This window comes from Corvus brachyrhynchos, unplaced genomic scaffold (genome assembly GCF_000691975.1).
Source record: "Corvus brachyrhynchos isolate BGI_N302 unplaced genomic scaffold, ASM69197v1 scaffold103, whole genome shotgun sequence".
NCBI lineage: Eukaryota > Metazoa > Chordata > Aves > Passeriformes > Corvidae > Corvus > Corvus brachyrhynchos.
This window is the reverse complement of record NW_008237436.1, coordinates 5873480-5884275: the sequence shown is the minus strand read 5'-3', so window position 1 is coordinate 5884275 and position 10796 is coordinate 5873480. Positions and strand designations below refer to the sequence as shown.

The 10796-nt window shown below is 40.9% G+C and overlaps 1 protein-coding gene across 2 annotated transcripts in view; it reads right to left on the bottom strand.

Annotated features, from left to right (window-relative positions):
- LNX2 (ligand of numb-protein X 2) overlaps positions 1-6191 on the bottom strand; it is a 37648-nt gene extending 31457 nt beyond the window's left edge. Inside the window, exon 1 of one of the 2 annotated variants that reach the window (XM_017731381.1) lies at positions 5958-6191. The gene's annotated coding sequence lies outside the window, so the exon portion shown is untranslated. Of the gene's footprint in view, positions 1-2685; positions 3352-5957 lie in introns of those variants that run through there. The other variant, XM_008631462.2, reaches the window with a different exon arrangement.
- Between the last annotated feature and the right edge of the window lie 4605 nt (positions 6192-10796).

Below are 10796 nucleotides of genomic sequence, written 5' to 3'. Positions count from 1 at the left end.
ATGGAAAAGGAGCATATGCAAAAAAATTGTAACAGCCACAGCGAAGGTTTCATGTGACCCTGAATTCAGGCAGTCCTGTCCTGGGCGGGCAGATTTGACCTTGCAAGGCAATACATAACACACAGCAATCAATAACTCTGAACAACAGCACAGCCGTCACCCTGGATTTCAGGAAAGGTTGGCTTAATTTTAAAATGTCACAGGATTTCCAAAATCTGTTCTCCGTGGCCCCTGACTGCCTAAGGTAACTAGGAAGGGTCTCATAATTCCCAAATTCCCCTGCTTCATTCAAATGCCACAGCTGTGAAAAGGCTCTCTGAGCAGTCAGGAGTGGATCGACATAAGCCCCAGGAAAGGGTAACTAGACAGTGGTTAAAACCATTGCTTAAAACCACATCATAACATTAATTAAACATTAGTTCTTAGTTCCCAGTCCAGTATTCTTCACAAAATTACAGAATCAGGCTGATGACTTCTAACTGTTCTCAAAGCAGACCCTAGCTTAAGTGGAAGAATAAAAGACAGAAGAAATTAATAAAAAACATAATGAGAATAAATAGCTAGCAAACATCACCACAGGGGAAAAATGTTATTTCCCATCTCCCAATAAGCGTGACCTAGCTCATTAGATACAATCTCTGCTTTAATATTAAAGCCATATAGCAAACAAGTGATCCAACATGTATTGACTTTACATATCTATGTTAATCATACTGATATCCAAGGGCTGCACTGCCTTCAAACACCAAATCCCGATCCAATCCTTGTCCAAGTTTATGAGGCAATAATCCTGTTAGACTCCTCCTCTTTTGAAAAATGCAAACAAATGAAATTTTTGTCAAAACACGGCACCTAGCAGCTCCAAGTCAAAAATCTACAAGAGATGGACAGAGCACAGCAATTAGCCTGGGACACTTTCTGCTAAAGCTGCAGCCCCACTGTCACTGCGTGCCAGTTATCCAATACACCTATTTTTTGTGCTGATGAGCAACCTTTTCCATGTTTTTAAGTTGTTCAGCAGAATGACTGGAATTTTTACATTCAAACTAAATAATATTGTGCCTGAATGGTGACTTTGTTCCACTGAACCACAATCAGGCAATGCTGGGCTTGCAGTAAAACCATTCCTCCAGAGATTTTTTTTTGCCTCTTTGCTAGTCTTTTTGTTCCATCAAAAGAATGCCCTCACAGACAAGGAGTCAGCCCTACACCAGGTGTTGATGTGGCATCACCACTGCAAAGGCAATAGGTCACAGGTGACAACTTTCCCTCCCTGCCCCAGGGGTGAGGGTTTTTATATGAAATTCCTCAAAAAAAAAAAGCGCACACGCATTCCCTTGCTGGGTATTTTCACAGTACAGCATTTTTCAAGGATGCAACATGAAACCCTGCTTAGAGCTGACAAATAAGGAGCGTTTGGGAAAATTAACAAGACTGTAAGTTGTGTTTCGTATTTGTGGAGTGCTGCGTTTCCATGGCAACTGGGGGCTATGGGCTTTAATTGCCATCGCCACATTAAGGGTCCCTGCTGTACAGGGGTGTGAGACGCTGCCAGGCAGGGGGACCAAGGAGCGCTGTCTGCGCTGCCCTCTCTGCCCCACAGCTGCCTGCAGAGGTCGAGGGGATCTGAGCAACCAGAAAGCGAAGAGATGCTTGGGAAAGGGAAACCGAGGAGAAGCACAAGACTGACCATCCTTAGGAGAGATGATGAATGATGCCCACCTCCCAAAACCACCACCTCAAACCCAGGAATGCTCAACATCAGGGGATGACAGGAAAGAGGGACTTGGTGCCCAGAGATAAAACAAGCAGGCAGAAGGTTTTGCTCTACCAGACAAAGATCCTGCTGCAGCCATCTTCATGGCACAAATGGAATGGCTTCTATTTTGAGACCAAGAGATTAAAATAGCTTTACTTTCGTCAAATTGGTCTCGAATGAGACAGGAAAGATAAGGACTGTGACTATACAGAGGTATATGCAATGAAATATCCATTCTTTATTGCAAATACAGAGCTACATCCGATAAATCATCTCAGAACAGAAGAAAAGGAGGCAATTATGAATCTTTAACAACGATACATCTACACATCTACAGATTAAATTTTGCACAGTCCTACTGAACAAGAGTAACGCTGAAAAAGGAGGAAGTAGGACACACAAGCCAAGCTAGATGAGAGCCACACAGGTTTGGATGGCCAGTCAGCTGTCCTGGTCTGCAGGAAGCACAAACCCCACTAAAGAACCTGAACTTGCACCCTCTTTTCTCCAGGCATTGCTGCCCACCCTATCAAAGTGTTACTCAAGTATTTGCCTTTCTCTGCTGTTATGTTTCATAAGAGAGGTAGGAGCTGCCTTTACAATTTGCAAGAAGATCAATTTTCTGGAGGTACATTAAATTTTCTGTTAAGTGGAAAGGGATGTGCCTGTTTCTGGGAGCTAATCCTGCTCTGTGTCAGCAATCATCCCATGGCAAGAACCCCCAAACACAGGACAAGAACCTGGGAATCAAGATGCTCCAAGGACTCTCAACAATCAAGCAGGTTTGCAACTTTTAGGTTTAAGTGCATTAAAAAAAATCTGCAAGAAACCTCCAAATTCCTAAACTCATTTCTGGATTTTTGCAGCAGCGAAAAAGTAAATAGAAAGAAACAAAATTAAATAGAAATGAAGAAATGCAGACTTACCCGCCAGGAGACCCAAAACCAAATTTCCTTCCTAGCACCAAAAGAATAAGGAAAGCAGTATTTAATTACTGCTGCTGTAACAGGTGGCCTTTTATATCCAGTGGAAGTGAAAAAAGTTCCCCAACAGTCAAAAATCCATGAAAAGGAGACAATCAGTGAGGCTTTCTTCTCGCTGATGGAGCAGAGGAGAAAAGCAAGAAAGAGTAAAACATTTGCTTATCTGCCATGGATATTTTCTGCCGTGCAATCTGTCCACCAGCCCTTGCCATATGTGCCACCCTTTCTGCTGGGAGAGATGAAGGCAGCAGAAAGCTGTCCATCAAGATGCTAAACCTTCTGGAAAGCCCTCCCCTACGCACTTTGCCCTGAAACGGGGACTTCTGTGGATGAACAGAATACACTTAACTAGATTAAACGCAGCTCATTCCTGGACATGTACAGAGAGAACTTGATTTGATTAATTCAGATTTTAAGGAGCAGTAGTGATTCAAAGAAAATAAAGGAATCGGAGAGCTATGTTCCCTTTTTCTGCACTTCTTTATAACCAGCCCCCATCCCTATGGGTGTGCATGGAGGAAATCCAGGGAGACAGCACTGGGATTAATCACGAAATAGCTTTGATGACAGAGAGAAGCTGGGGGTGGAGGGGTGGAAAGGATGAAAGAACTTTCTGAATAGTTAAATTGTAGGACTTAACTATTTTCAGGGAGAAACACCATCCCATATCTTCCTTCAGGCGTATGCCACCTTGCACAACTTGTTACAGCTGGTTTCCCCCATCAATCACAACTTGAGTGATGATGAAAGCTATTTTCAAAGGTTAACTATGCTGTTACTAAGCAGTTTTTTAGCTTAGACGTAGCATGAAAAAAATGAAGCTACCTCCTAAGCTAACAAAAAGCTCCAATCTCTTAGAAAACAAGCATTTCTAAGATCTGTGCAAGATAGAGCCAAGAGGACATGGTTTAGAGACAGCTCAGATAAATTATAAGCCACACACTGTCATCCTTCTGCAGGAAAGGAGGCAGAGTCCTCTGCAGGAATGAGTGCTCATGGCCTGCAAGGAACCCATGGCAACCCATGGCCAGAGGAAGAAACTTGAAAGTACAGCAGAAAGAGTGCAGAGGATGCTCTAGACTTGGTCTGAAGCTGGCGGCTTCAATTTTCAGCCTCAACCTGCCAAATCCCAGCAGCTAAGGAACATCACTTGATGAGCTATGGCAACCCCCTAAACCGGTCTGCCCTGCCTAGAGACTGCTTATTTTCTCCCTAATAAAATAAAACAAGTATCACCACATCAGAACTCTCAAGAAAAAGAAGAAAATAAGAGCTGCCTTAAGCCCACAGGCAAAAGAGTATTTAGCTCAGGTTACCTAGGTGCAGGCCGAATTATAACTTGCCCATGAGCAGCGGTATTGCATGCAGAGTGACCGACTCACCACCACAACTGCCCCGCTTGGTCTGCAGCCCAGCACAACCAGGGATCAGAGAAAGCTGGGCTGGCTCTGGCCATCCCTTGGCAAGCAGGTGACTCATTCCAAAAAGCACTGCCATGCCTGAGTAGTCTCTACTCATGCCTGGGAATTATGTTAGGATGCCATGCAGTAGCCGTCATTTGAATTAACTCCACAATAAAGGCAAGTTCTTTGATTCTTAACACTTGAGGATGATGGCTATGCCTCTCCCTATTAAGTCTGCTGAAGACATTTCACTTTGCTGCTGTACATAACTTAATTTCCAGTTAATTTCCAAGAGGAACTTTCCTTCTGGTAAGTGTAAAAAGGTTATTTTCAGAGCCAGCTGCCTGACCCAGCTTTGGGCACACAAAAAAGGCAGAACATTACTTGCACTAAATACCTCCATATTATTTTGTAGGATGCTTTTCAGAAATTAAAACCTTTACACTGAGACCTTCCAGTTAGGCTACCTGTCATACTGCAACAGATGTACTCTGTACAGATACTGAAAATAAATGGCTCCACACATCAGCAAAGTTTACATAATAAGAACATGTTAGATCTAGAAGTTGTAGTCTTAAAATATACAAATATTATCTTAAATTAAACCCATTTAAATACTTTGTATGCAAACAGGTCTTTACATACACAGTAGACTACTGCTTGATCTGAGGCCTCCAGACAGGATTCAGAAAAGGAAGTGGACATTGAGTTGACTATGTAAAATCCAGTCTGATTATACGTATTTTACAGACACAAAGAATATGGAAGCAAAGCCTGCATTTGTTTTTAGTCCTGCTGTAGGAATCATATATTCTCCACTTCAGCCCTTGTAATTACACAGCCAGGAAGAAAGAGTAGAGACAACAGTCGTTGAATGAACATTTTTTCCAAAAACACTTCTCTATCCCCTAACCATGTTTGCCAGCTCATTATTTCACATTCTGTATTAGCTTGCCTGATCGCACGTTATATATATACATATAAACACACACACATACACACACACACGTATGTTAAAATATAGAATTTCACTAGCTATTACATAGGGAAGCTTCTATGGTGCAGCTCTTTACCTGCCTGAGGTGCAAGGTTTGGCTGCTATAGCGTGTCCTCTGAAAGAAACTACTTCGGTGGTTACACTGTTGAAAAACAGTCCTTTAAGATTCAAGTGAGAAATGTTAACAAAGACGCATAGTAGCACAAACACAGCAGGCCAACAGGCCCTGGTATGTATCCTCACATGAGTGACAGGGGCTAAATACCAAGCAGCAATCTCCTAACTCCCTCTTGCAGAATGAATAATGTGGAAGAGCAGAACTGCTGTTACAGCATTTCTGTCCACTTTCCTCAGTAGTCTCGCTCTCTTTAAGAAAAGGTAACATTCCTAAACAAAGGCAAAAATTTAAAATCATTACCTTCTAAGTGAGCAGTAAAAATTAAAATCAAAGAAAAAAAACCGACACTGAAAACAAGTAAGTGGAAGCACCTATGTAAAACATCAAACTGGCAGCCATAGGCAGAAATTATACAGAAGAGATAAATTAATAGAACTATAAATCAATAAATAAACTAGAATAAAATTGCTCAATAAAAGAGAGCTAAGTCCTCACAGAAGGCTACAAGCAAATGGGTGAAAGCTCAGAAGCTTGCTAGGGTGAGGAGGCATCGGACTCCAACTGCTACACTCATCTAGCAAACAAAACCCAAATTGTTAAAAAAACCAAAGGCATGACATTAGGAAAGAAAAATGCATTTCAGTTCATAGGATAGTTAATAATGAATTTGCAAAATATATATAAGACATCTACTCACATCACCAGGGAATTCCAATTCACCACATTTTGGGAAGACAGTGGTAAAGGAGTGGTGTGCTAAAGAGTCCTACCAGTTCAGATTCCTAACTTCAGGCACCACTTTTCTGTATCCACGGTCGAAAAGATTGCAGCAACAGAGGCTGACAGAAACATGCTACATCGGGAAGGAGCCAACCTTCTCCTCCTCCTCCCTGTCCAATCTCTTCTCAGCAGGCTGAAATTTTGCATTTGAGATTCTGTGGGGGATGACACAATTTTCACTTCCTCATTTATTCTATATATTCAACCCTTAAGAGCTAGCTTTTAAAATACCAGTCTTGCTTTGAAGGATACTACTTCATTAGCAGTGCTGTTGGAAAAAGGTCTTTAAGAGGCAGACGACTTGCCCTCTGGAGTACCCATCTTCTTTGCACTCCCTAACCACAATCTTCATTTTCCCAAACCAAGCACTTCTCAACTAGTTAGGCTAGGTTCACAGACATAAAAAATTCAAACTGCCTTTTATTTCCATACTTTTTTTTAACTCCCAACTCAGACTAAACACTTTCACATGTTTTATGCCAGGTACTTAAACATTTTTTTTAACTTTATAAACGTTTTTTTTAAATTGCTACATTGTCCAAAAGCCAGAAACCACCCCAGACAACACTCCTGCTGCACTGGAAACTGTGCAAATGACCCCAAAGTATTATGGCTTCTCCAAGATAAGGACACACATTCCCATGGGATGTATTTCTTTTCCACGAAAAGGGAGCAGTGCTGTGCACAAAGACTGCAGAAATGCAACACAAGGACCAGAGGGGCTGTAGACACCTGCCTACCCTTCATACAGAGACAGCAGCAGCATCTGTGTTCCTAAGGCCAGGATAGCTTCAGGCAACGGATTATTTGGAAATAGCATACTTCCAAGCTTTTTTTCTCCTATCAGCAGCAACAGGGAGTCAAGGAGTTATTCGGAAGTTCACCTGCAAACTGGCTGTTCGTAAAACCCAGATCTTTAAAGAAGTAACTCAAACTTACCATCAAGTTCAGAGCAGTGCAGTGACTCGAAGGGGGTCTAAGTGGGTCAAACAGACAATGCCATAAGTCATCTTCATTTGGCAGTCACTAAAAAAAGCTAAGGAATACCCAGAAAACAAGTGCACACTATCCTGAGAAGGGTCCCTTCTGCATCAAGCTTCTAATACAGAGAAGCATGAGGGAACCTCCACAAAATACCCCAAACAATAGTCTGCTCTACAGTTACTAGTTTCCACCTAGACACAGACATTTGGGTCAGAAACCCAACTTTCCACACTTCAGTGAAGAACTGTTTAATACTGCAATAAGAAAACAGCCTTGATTTTCACTGATTTTCAGAGTTAAAAAGCTAATAATTTCAATTTAACGAACCAAGACAAGGGCAAACGGTAATTAAAAGCCCTTATCCCGTCCTTTCTGTGTGCAATCTGAAAACCTGAAGTCCAGACAAGAACATGATGAGAGTTTCATTCAAAGGAGACAACTTTAAAAGCAGGAGACTCAGCTACAAGCAACACTGCCTCTTAATATCAGTCATACAGGATGAGAATACAGAAACAATAAATAATATCCCAGGCAACTTGACACTGTAAATGAAAGATATAGGGAGGACAGAGTCATGAAAAGGCCATCCTAGCTGAAGAATTTTAAGACAGGAAAGACAAAACTATTCACAGAACCAATAAGTTACACTGGAAAGCTACTGCAATAATATACCATACTTTGGCTAAAGGGAGTAATTTGCATACATTTCCCTTTGTAAACTTCAGGACTAGAAAAATATGAACTCAGATTTACTGCTTGTCCATACAGACCAGTTTAACTGAATATTAAGTTTCAATAAAGTTAAATTCTGAACTGATACTTTGCTGTTAAAGCATGTTGTGTTGTTGCTTTAGCCAACCCTTATTACTAAGTGGAATATAAAACAGAAAGCGTTTACAAAGACTTTTTTTTCCACTGAGTACATGAAAATAAATCACTGCAGCTTTCCCATATATAATAAAGGTGTGCTTTTTTTCTCGATGATGGATTTGGAGAACAGCACATCGGCTGAGGTTCTTGCTGGTTGGAGACCCCTGTTTTCCACTAGCCTCCTGACTCCCTTCAAACTTGCAAATGCAACCAAGGGGGTGCTTTGGCTTAGAGATTCCTAACTAGTGGAAAACTGGGGGCCAAAGCATGCCATGAAGTAGCTATAAAACCTTATCCCAAATAATTATTGTTAGCATTGATACACAGTATGTTTAGGGTAAGAAAATATACCAAAAAAACCACTGAACCTTGCCAACAACTTCCAATCTGCAATTAAAAGAAACAACTCCTGACAGCCAGACCTGATGCCTCACTTGATCTCCCATTTCTCTCTCCCCTTCCTTCCCCTCCTCAAATCCTGGAAAAACAGCAAAATGGGAATTATTCTTTGGGACAAACATTTCTACTTGGAAACATTAAGTGCAGTTATTTCAAAATTCCTACACATCAACAAATCCTGAAGGCAAACAGATTTATTAAAAATAGAAGGAACAAATGCCTGAATGATCTTCAGTTTCTTGTTCTGTTTTTCAGAAGCATATCACCCCTTCCCAATTTTTAAATAAGTCTTAATCAAAGGACTTGCGTTACTTAAAGTTTGCATACTCTGCACAGCACCCAGCGAAATGAGCAACCTTTTTTTTTTGCGAGGTGGTTAAAAAAGGCTACCTGGAAGTTTACCAGGGTTTCTAGGATGCCCATTGGAAAACCTTATGGATAACTGTACAACTACTACTACACACGTATCCTAGGAGACCAAAGAGCTTTCACATTTAAGAGCTTATTCCCCAGCCACCCTCTTGATACACATCTCATGCAATTATAAATAATACAAATAGCCATGAGAAAGGAGGACGCTGGTTTAATTTCAGGCAGAAGGTACACAGACCTCTGCTTGTATCTGCATAAATGTTTCATTTTATTTCACTTCTTCTCACCTCCTGACAACAAAGATACTCTGTAAGATTATCTCACGTAATTCATGAAATGTTTTTTAAAATTGAATTTTACAACTGTGCAAAGCTAAATTTCTTTTAATCTTTAAAAATTCACATACATACATACAAATCACCAGAAACAGCCTTTGTATTTAGTCAAGTGAAATCTAGATTCCTGACCACAACATTTCGCAAAGCATCAGCCTGTTAAAAAAAATAAAAAATACCACAGAACCGTATAATTTAGGAAAAAGCTTAGGAAAAAGAAATAAAGAAAACAAAAACAAAAAGCACAAACCAGCTAATTTAAAAGAGACTCACATTACACTTCATGTTTGAATAGCCTATGCATTTGAAACAAGCTGAATCAAAAGCATACCCCTCATTTCTTGTTTTTAATTCTCATCACAGGGTCTAACCTGCAGTTAAGGACTCAGTGCCCAGCCTCTGAAGAGGAGCATCCTTAAAATGCCGAGCAGAGCCCTGGAAACACCCTGGCACGATTCCTTGGCAGCCAGCACCCAGGATCTGTTACAAAACCTGCAACACAGAGCATGATAGCCCCTTCCCTTCATCACCTTTCTAGTCTACATTTCTTAGCCTTCCATCCCAGCAGAGGCGAGGAGGGAGCACAGAACACCTGACCAACAGGAAAAGAAGAACATACTGTTGGTCTCCTGGAGGAGGGGACATCACATGACAACAAGAACGCCAAGGAAAAAGGTTGTCGACATGCTGGTATACACAAATTAAATCACCAATGGGTAATTAAAACAGGACCAGTTCCTCCTAAAGCCACTAAGCAGCTCTCAGGGTTTGATTTCCTTAAAGCAGTAAATTAATCACCTAACCTCACACGAATATGAAGCCCTAACAGCTGTGGCTCAGCAATGAATAACCGGAGCAGGAGTCAGTGTAAAAGATCTGCAGGCACTCTCTTACACCGTGTCCTTCTCAAAACCTAAACTTAACATTAAAATTAACTGCGGGCTAAAATGTCGCCAGCAATTTCTCATGAATGCATAATGAGATGTTGCTACTCCATGCAGCACATCAGAGTTTTGTAAGCGCACCCGGTGAGCGTGTGCGGGGATGACCCGCGCAGGAATCCTCACAGTAACTCCGTGCGTACGGTGGCTTTACAACACAGACACGACATTTTGAGTCCCTGTCCTGCTATATGCTATAAATACTATGTAAAGCAACACAATGTTTGCAAGAAAAACAACAAATTGGATTATGTAACATCCTTTTTCTTTCTTCCACTCCTCTATTTAAGAAAATTCTGCTTTTTTGAAGAAGAAAGTTGAAGCGAGACATTGAAACTGTTCTCAAAATTGCACATACTTCCTGAAAAAGTCTCTACTTCTGTATAGTTTTATAATTCAGTATCTCAATACTAGAGGTGTCTTCAATGCAGAAAGTCCATTTTACATCCTGAAATGGCTTTACTTTTGTCAATTAGAAAAGGAGGGGAAAAAATTGTTATGATTTGCTTTCAAATTAAGTTCCTGGCTTTTTGAATACTACAAAATTGTGCTTATTTGCAGACACACAAACTATCTTCCACAGCAGCTTTTATAAAGTCTAGTAACTCCTCTTGCAAATTGAATACTTTAGTATTATTTTTCCCTTATATTGGACATAATACAAATTACATACAGGAGAGCCGACAACCAGCTAAATGTGATAACCACTATATCCCTCAAGACCATCCTCTTCCTTCTCTTAGCTCCATGAAGTGCATGAAAAAAAACCCCCAAATCTACAAACACCATGATAAATGAGCTGTACAAGGGTGTTCTCCAGCAGCAAAGGGTTCAGTTTGAGGCCTCAGTGGATGC